The sequence below is a fragment of the Schistocerca nitens genome, chromosome 10 (assembly GCF_023898315.1).
Source record: "Schistocerca nitens isolate TAMUIC-IGC-003100 chromosome 10, iqSchNite1.1, whole genome shotgun sequence".
NCBI lineage: Eukaryota > Metazoa > Arthropoda > Insecta > Orthoptera > Acrididae > Schistocerca > Schistocerca nitens.
In genome coordinates, this window is record NC_064623.1 from 186100165 (window position 1) to 186109455 (window position 9291).

Consider the following 9291-nt stretch of genomic DNA (forward strand, 5'->3'; position numbering starts at 1 on the left):
AGACGAAGTTTTCAACGGAGGTTTAATGTAACCAAAAGACCGAAAAGCGATACAATAAAGGATCTGTTTGCAAAATTTCAACGGACTGGGAACGTGACAGATGAACGTGCTGGAAAGGTAGGGCGACCGCGTACGGCAACCACAGAGGGCAACGCGCAGCTAGTGCAGCAGGTGATCCAACAGCGGCCTCGGGTTTCCGTTCGCCGTGTTGCAGCTGCGGTCCAAATGACGCCAACGTCCACGTATCGTCTCATGCGCCAGAGTTTACACCTCTATCCATACAAAATTCAAACGCGGCAACCCCTCAGCGCCGCTACCATTGCTGCACGAGAGACATTCGCTAACGATATAGTGCACAGGATTGATGACGGCGATATGCATGTGGGCAGCATTTGGTTTACTGACGAAGCTTATTTTTACCTGGACGGCTTCGTCAATAAACAGAACTGGCGCATATGGGGAACCGAAAAGCCCCATGTTGCAGTCCCATCGTCCCTGCATCCTCAAAAGGTACTGGTCTGGGCCGCCATGTCTTCCAAAGGAATCATTGGCCCATTTTTCAGATCCGAAACGATTACTGCATCACGCTATCTGGACATTCTTCGTGAATTTGTGGCGGTACAAACTGCCTTAGACGACACTGCGAACACCTCGTGGTTTATGCAAGATGGTGCCCGGCCACATCGCACGGCCGACGTCTTTAATTTCCTGAATGAATGTTTCGATGATCGTGTGATTGCTTTGGGCTATCCGAAACATACAGGAGGCGGCGTGGATTGGCCTCCCTATTCGCCAGACATGAACCCCTGTGACTTCTTTCTGTGGGGACACTTGAAAGACCAGGTGTACCGCCAGAATCCAGAAACAATTGAACAGCTGAAGCAGTACATCTCATCTGCATGTGAAGCCATTCTGCCAGACACGTTGTCAAAGGTTTCGGGTAATTTCATTCAGAGACTACGCCATATTATTGCTACGCATGGTGGATATGTGGAAAATATCGTACTATAGAGTGTCCCAGACCGCAGCGCCATCTGTTGTTGAAAATTGTAACTACTGTAATTTCGAAAGTTTGTCTGCCTGAAAATGTACTGTTGTCCCAAGCATATTGCAACAAACGGTGTATTTCTATCGCTGCTCGTTTAGTTTTTATTGCCGTTTCAAATATACCGGTCATTTTTGAAACACCCTGTACAATTACCCAATCTGAGCATTTGTGGCATTCAATTACTCAATATTTTGAAGCCCCAAAACTCCAATTAGCACGACACTCCGCAAGGAATTCAATACTATATTGCACGGCTCGCAGCCACAATTTACTTTATACCGTCTGATAAAGTTTTGTCAGATAAAAAGAATATTAATCCAAAATCTTCGTAATCAGCAACAATGGGTGAAATACAAATACACAGAGAATTAGCAATATTAATATGCGCAGTAGTTCGTCGAATTTAAATCTGACGCTGTTTTTATACCTTGCTGCTGCAGACGATGGTTCAGTGGCGCGCATGCAGGAAAATGCCGTCTGCTCTGCCACGCCTGGCTGAAGCACAATTAATTTACAGATTAAAGCAAGGCAAAGCAGTTATACCGAAATTCACGGTATTGCCCAGCACAGGCATGTTAACTCTTAATGCTGTAAACTGAAAGGGATCACTGCTGTCAGCTGCAGCAGGACATTACGCGAAATCAGCGGTGACGAGTGAACATGCGTACCGGACCGGGATTCGAACCCAAGACCTCCTGCTTACAAGGCAGGTGCGGTAACCACTGCGCCATCCGGACCACAGAGTTATGGTAACTGCGCGGACTATCTCAGCACGTCTCATGGGCGAGCCACACTCCCATCGAGCGCCACATATCCACAGTCCCTGTCCTTTTCCGGCCGTTCGCTACTCTGAGATTCCCACAGGAGATCGGACGTATCTCTGCATCCGGTCTGAAGGAAGTGAATTTATTGCCCAGCTAAGCATATTAATTATATGAACGCACAGACTCTGTTCTTTCGGACATGTCTGAAGGAACACACACCACGGATTCATATAAACCATCGTACTGGTTAACATCCAGTTAATACATAGAGGAAACGCGTGTTTGTAGTTCAACGGTCTCAAAACGCACGCTGGTTGGTACACACGCATTCTATAAGCTCAGAATAACTGCCAATAGTTCAACACTCGCACTGCCAAGTGAACTCAGGAGTGCAGTCAGCCTGAAGAAACTTCACTCGTAACAGAGTATCCGGCGAGTTCTCGCCGTTAGATTGCGGTGACGAGAACAAGACCACAGGTCTCAGCACGGTGCGACTTGCATACCCCGCACCACGATTCGTTTGACCTGTATTCCTATGTGTGTTGTACCGGTCTGCGATAGTTACAAAACCACCTGCCCCCGTGGCTACCCGTCTCGGACTTGTAAACAAGCTCGCGATCCCCGACAAGTGCACTCTCTTCCCAGAGGACAAAATAAGACTCCCTTTCCGCGCTTCGGAGCCACTTAAAATTACGAGGGCTGTCCAGAAAGTAAGTTACGATTGATCACCAAATGAAAACCACTGTGAAAATCAGAAATGTTTCATTTGTAACAGTTAGCTGCACCTTTCAGTTACTTTTCTACGTAGTCGCCGTTCTGACTCAGACATTCGTAGTAGCGTTGTACCAACTTTCCAATACCCTCATCATAGAAGGCAGCCGCCAGTGCTTTCCGCCAATTCTCTACGCTGGCCTAAAGCACGTTGCCTGTGCCAAAATGTTGTCTTCATAGCCAGCGGTTCGTTTGAGCAGAGATGAAACTCAGTGGGAGACAATTACGGGCTGCATTGTGGGTAACCAAACATTTCCAATTGAAACGATGCAGGAACATCTTCATTGCCCCTGCAGAATGAGGCTGAGAATTGTCTTGAAGAAGAAACCGCACGACAGTTGTGTAATGTTGGTTGCATAGCTTCAGGGGAAAAATTCTCACCAGGCCCTCGTACTTGGCGGGAGACACTATTTTCTATAACATCTTTACGCGCTCACTAAGAGCTCAGGAATGAAGAGAGCGACATAATTCTACCTGGAGTCATACTAGAGACACTGCCCAACACATCTTTGCAAAGCTTTATCGGATTTTCATAGTCGTTTCCATTTCGCGACCGATCGTAACTTACTTTCTGGACAGCCCTCGTATTCCAGTCCGCGAAGCACGACCTCACGCTACCAGCAGGATGTCTTATAGCTTGCGCTGGTGAAATCGACCTCTGGAGAAATCGATACGTGTGTATCAGAAAGTTGCCAGCAGATTTGTTTCAGTGTGCCGGACAGTACCTCGAACAGGGGACCTTCGTCTTTTTCAGGCAGCGCACTTGCCGGCTGAGTTATCCATGCGCGGCGCACGACCCGTCCTCACTGCTGTACTTCCGCCAGATCTCTTCTCCTGCATTCGAAATTTCATACAATTTCTCTCGCATATCTCATAGGTGTGTATAGTGTATTTAACTGGGGACCTAGAAACGACGGAGAGGCTTCGTCCCCGCCGTAGTCCTCAGTGGTTCACAACAGGCCACACCACAGCAGTCCACCCACCCCAACGCCGCCCCACACCGAACCCAGGGTTATTTTACGGTTCGGCCATCAGCGGACGCTGGTTGTGGACTTCGTAAGTGAGTGAAGAGATTATAAAGCCTATGGGTACATACAGACGGCAGTTATTGTTTCGGTCCATAAATGACAGCTGCAGAAGTTCTTAATCATATTGGCAAGGCAATTGTAGATGGCTGTACTAGGTAACTAGTTCTTGTAAAATCTATGGTAATACCTCTATAAAAGTAATAAATAACAGTATAATTAATATGGAAAAAGGCATAATTGTTGTGACATTAAATGCACAAGAAAGGTTGAATAGATGAACTTGAGGCCCAAGACAGAGAGATTTTGAGAAAAATCTTCGGTTGTATGAGGGAACACAGAGTGTACAGAAGGCGTCGCAACCGGGAAGTATATGTACAAACACGCCGCACGATAAGTGATACAGTTCCGAAAATCAGGACTGACTTTTACGTGCACCTTAGAAGAATGAGCCAAAGAAGAATATCTTGAAGGATGTTAACCCAATGGATGATGGCTCACCAGAGTTGAAATATAGCTCCGAGAACTGGAAACTCGTCCTAAACATATCGAGGAGCGCGATCCGCTTAAGGAAAAACTACATACAAACAAAGATTTTCAGGAAAAGCCGGAGCTGAACACACGGAATGCCTGAAAAAGAACACACCAGAAACGAATGCAGCAGCACTAAAAGCCAGTTAAAGCTCCGAAAACGGGACAGCTTAACTGGCATGGTACCTTGTTGACCCAAACGAAATGAAAAGAAGATTTTGGCAGTAATACGCTTTTCAAATTACTATTTTCTGTCAACACCTGTATCATTTACGTAAGTGTGAACTGGTCGTTTTGCGTAAGCTTGAAACGTTCCCTTTGGAAAATTGATGAATTACTGTGCTGGTAAACCTCTTACGTTATTTGATTTTCAAACAGCTGATCAGAACTAAACGTACTCAGACATTTCTCTCTTTACTTATTCTGATCAACAGTAAACTGACACACATTATTTTTAGCGCAAAGCAATCTGACGATCAATAATCCCTACAAAAGAATGGCCCTGATTAACAATAACCTATACCTTTCATGAATCACTTACCTCACAAAAATCTTCGTTACTCGAACTACTGCAATACAGCGAGTGCCAATACTGCCAGCTAAATAAAAGATTATAACTACTGAAGGCACTAACTACTGATAGGCATACTTAGCAAATGAAAGATTTTGATAGAGAACAAACAATGAGTTCAAAAGTATATATATATATATATATATATATATATATATATATATGTGTGTGTGTGTGTGTGTGTGTGTGTGTAATCAGTTCATGACATCCAATCTTACAAATTTACTGTCTCTGATGGACACACGTCCAGATCATCCGCTCTCAAAACTCCGCCACCTCTCTCCCCACATCCACCACTGCTGGCGGCTCACCTCCAACTGCGCAACGCTACGCGCTGTTCACAGCCAACTGCCCAACACTACAATAGTGACTATTCCAACAATGCCAACCAGCCACAGTCTGCACACAGCACAGCCAGTGATTTTCATACAGAGCGCTACGTGGCGTTACCAACATAAAAACCTAAACAGGCTACTTACAAGCTGAAGTCCAATAAATTCAGTTCAACTGAAAATGGACTTGTACATAGTTCATTTCAGATAATATTGATTCGTGATGTTGTTAATAAAAATAAAGGAGTCAGAAATAATAAACCTAAAACGTGATAGTTCAGTTCTTTTAGTCATTTCCAAAATAGGAAAAAAAGGAAAGATACAAATATTTAAAGAAAAAGAAAGAAAAAGATTACAAATATTAGCAAAAAAAGAAGCAGACCCCCTTTCATGACCACAACAACTTCTCTATTGTATATAAATAAAAATAGATATGGAACACGTATACCAATAAATGTATTCTTTCTTATTTAATCCTCCTTTTCACTAAAAATAAAGAAAGATTAAATAATATAATAAATATATTTGATACAAATATGTAAATTAATGTAATATGTTATTAATACAAAATTAACTTTACAACTAACTCCCATTTGATGGAGCCTGCCACGAATTCCTCTGTCGTGCCGACCTTTTCATATGTCAGGGTAGCACTTGTAATCTAACACTTCAATTATTTTGCTAGGTGTATTCCAATCTCTGTGTTCCTCCACAGTTTTTACCTTCTACAGCTTCCTCCAGTAACATGGAAGTTATTCGTGATGTTTTAACAAATGTCCTATTAAGCTGTTCCTTCTCCTTGTCACTGTTTCCCACATATTCCTTTCCTTGCCGACTCTGCGGAGAAGCTCCTCACTCCTTACCTTATCAGCCCACATAATTTCCAACATTCGTCTGTAACACCACAACTCAAATGTTGCGATTCTCTCCTTCATTTCACAGTCCATCCTTCACTACTGTAGAATGCTGCGCTCCACGGGTACATTCTCAGAAGTTCCTTCCTCGAAATATTGCCTATTTTTAACACTTAGGAGATGTCCCTCGGTCAGGGAAGGCCCATTTCGCCACTGGTAATCCGCTTTTTGTGTCCTCCTTGCCCCCATCTGCCATGTGTTATTTTGCTGCCTAGGTGGAAGAGTTCCCTCACTTCATCTGCTTCTGCTACTTCTCGTTACTTTAGTCTTTCTTCGGTTTACTCTCAGTCCGTCTAACGTACTCATTAGGTAGTCCGTACCATTCAACGAATCCTGTAATTCTTTTTCACTTTCACTAAGGCTATCAGGATAGCAGTTAAGTTTAATGCTAAATTGAAAGTTTCAGTTAATGGATAAAATGTTGAAAACAGGTATGTTATCATTTTCAGGGTTAAATTTTTTATTCCAGTTACACGTTTTTTCTGCTCTTTGAATAGGATTTGGTGTAAATGACGATTCAAAACTTTGGGTAGCACTGGAGTTCCTTTTGCAGCTACACTGCAGCTTCCCAGAATGCTTTCCACTAGACAGTCACTATTATTTAAGAGAAAAGGCGAGTAGGATGTATTCAGTCGCGGCATGGCATTTATGCTGCTGATTGGTAAGCCATTTTTTTCTTCAGACGGCAGAACCCAGCCTGCTTGTCACAGTAGGTACACAGAAGTGCGTGCTCCGCCCACGCACGTGCGGCAGCGGCGGTCGCACCCCCGAGCTTTTTTAAGTTCGCGCCCTTTGTGAGGAGGAGGCGTGTCGGCCAGCAGGGCAATTGTGGTCGCCTTTGTGCGGCTCGATTAGCTGCTGCGCGCAGCGCGCCTCGCACGGGCCAGTCGCTCGGGGGGTGAGGGGTGGGGGGAGTTCCCCGTTCCTCACTTTGTCATCACGCGTACCTACTGTGGAAGTTGCAGCCGGCTGTGCAAAACGTGCCGGTCACTCAGTGTGTTTCAGCAGAGAGGAGACGTCTGCCTGACACTGTCAGTGTTTTTTTTTTTCCCCAACTTGGCTCGTGTTCATTGGACCTTACTGCCAACATCTACATCTAGATCTACACCGCGTAATACACCTTACGGTGCATGCCGGAGGATACTTTGTGTACAACTATCGCTCCCCCCTTTTTTCAGTTCCAGTCGCAGGTGGTTTGCAGAAAGAACAATTGCTGGTGAGCTCATGTGTGTGATGCTCCAATCTCTCTCATTTTACCTTCATGGTTTTTTTGTGTAACACACGCTCTAAGAAAAAACCGCAACACAAAGGAATTATCTGAATGGGACGAACATCGGTAGAGATGATTTACATGTACAAGAAAACAAATAAGTACAATTTCAGAAAAAAAATTACGATTTATTCATGAGAAGGAGCACCGCAAATTGAACAAGTTAATAACACGTTAGGCTATCTCTGCCACTTATGCAAGCAGTTCTTGGTATTGAATGATAAAGTTCTTGTATGACCTCATGAGGGATGTTGTTGTTCTGGTCTTCAGTCCTGAGACTGGTTTGATGCAGCTCTCCACGCTACTCTATCCTGTGCAAGCTTTTTCATCTCCCAGTACGCACTGCAACCTACATCCTTCTGAATCTGCTTAGTGTATTCATCTCTTGGTCTCCCTCTACGATTTTTACCCTCCACGCTGCCCTCCAATACTAAATTGGTGATCCCTTGATGCCTCAGAACGTGTCATACCAACCGATCCCTTCTTCTAGACAAGTTGTGCCACAAATTTCTCTTCTCCCGAATTCTATTCAATACCTCCTCATTAGTTACGTGATCTACCCATCTAATCTTCAGCATTCTTCTATAGCACCACATTTTGAAAGCTTCTATGTTCTTCATGTCTAAAGTAATTATCGTCCACGTTTCAGTTCCATACGTCACAAATACCTTCAGAAACGGCGTCCTGACACTTAAATCTATACTCGATGTTAACAAATTTCTCTTCTTCAGAAACGCTTTCCTTGCCATTGCCAGTCTACATTTTATATCCTCTCTACTTCGACCATCGTGAGTTATTTTGCTCCCCAAAGGCAAAACTCATTTGCTACCTTAAGCGTCTCATTTCCTAATCTAATTCCCGCAGCATCACCCGATTTAATTCGACTATATTCCATTATCCTCGTTTTGCTTTTGTTGATGTTCATCTTATATCCTCCTTTCAAGACAATGTCCATTCCGTTCAGCTTCACTTCCAGGTCCTTTCCTGTCTCTGACAGAATTACAATGTCATTGGCGAACCTCAAAGTTTTTATTTGTTCTCCATGAATTCTAATTCCTACTCCGAATTTTTCTTTTGTTTCCTTTACTGCTTGCTCAATATACAGATTGAATAACATCGCGGAGAGGCTACAACCCTGGCTCACTTCCTTCCCAACCACTGCTTCCCTTTCATGCCCCTCGACTCTTATAACTGCCATCTGGTTTCTGTACAGATTGTAAATAGCCTTTTGCTCCCTGTATTTTATCCCTGCCACCTCAGAATTTGAAAAAGGGTATTCCAGTCATCATTGTCAAAAGCTTTCTCTAAGTCTACAAATCCTAGAAACGTAGGTTTGCCTTTCCTTAATCTATCTTCTGAGATAAGTCGTAGGGTCAGTATTGCCTCACGTGTTCCCATATTTCTACGGAATCCAAACTCATCTTCCCCGAGGTCTGCTTCTACTAGTTTTTCCATTCGTCTGTAAAGAATTCGTGTTAGTATTTTTATTAAACTGATAGTTCGGTAATTTTCACATCTGTCAAAACCTGCTTTCTTTGGGATTGGAACTATTATATTCTTCTTGAAGTCTGAGGGTATTTCGCCTGTCTCATACATCTTGCTCACCAGATGGTAGAGTTTTGTCAGGACTGGCTCTCCCAAGGCCATCAGTAGATCTAATGGAATGTTGTCTACTCCTGAGGCCTTGTTTCGACCTAGGTCTTTGACTGCTTTGTCAAACTCTTCACGCAGTATCGTATCTCCTATTTCGTCTTCATATACATTCTCTTCCACTTCTATAATATTGTCCTCAAGAACATCGCCCTTGTATAGATGCTCTACATACGCCTTCCATCTTTCTGCTTTGCGTTCTTTGATTAGAACTGGGTTTCTATCTGAGCTCTTGATATTCATGCAAGTGGTTCTCTTCTCTCTCAAGGTCTCTTTAATTTTTCTGTAGGAAGTATCTATCTTACCGCTAGTGATATGCGCCTCTACATCCTTACGTTTGTTCTCTAGTAATCCCTGCTTAGCCATTTTCCACTTCCTGTCGTTCTCATTTTTGAGACGTTTGTATTCCTTTTTG

The 9291-nt window shown here is 43.6% G+C and overlaps 1 non-coding gene across 1 annotated transcript; it reads right to left on the bottom strand.

Annotated features, from left to right (window-relative positions):
* Window positions 1–1711: 1711 nt before the first annotated feature.
* Window positions 1712–1785, bottom strand: Trnat-ugu (transfer RNA threonine (anticodon UGU)). The gene has a single exon. It is a non-coding gene; the product is annotated as a tRNA-Thr (tRNA).
* Between the last annotated feature and the right edge of the window lie 7506 nt (window positions 1786–9291).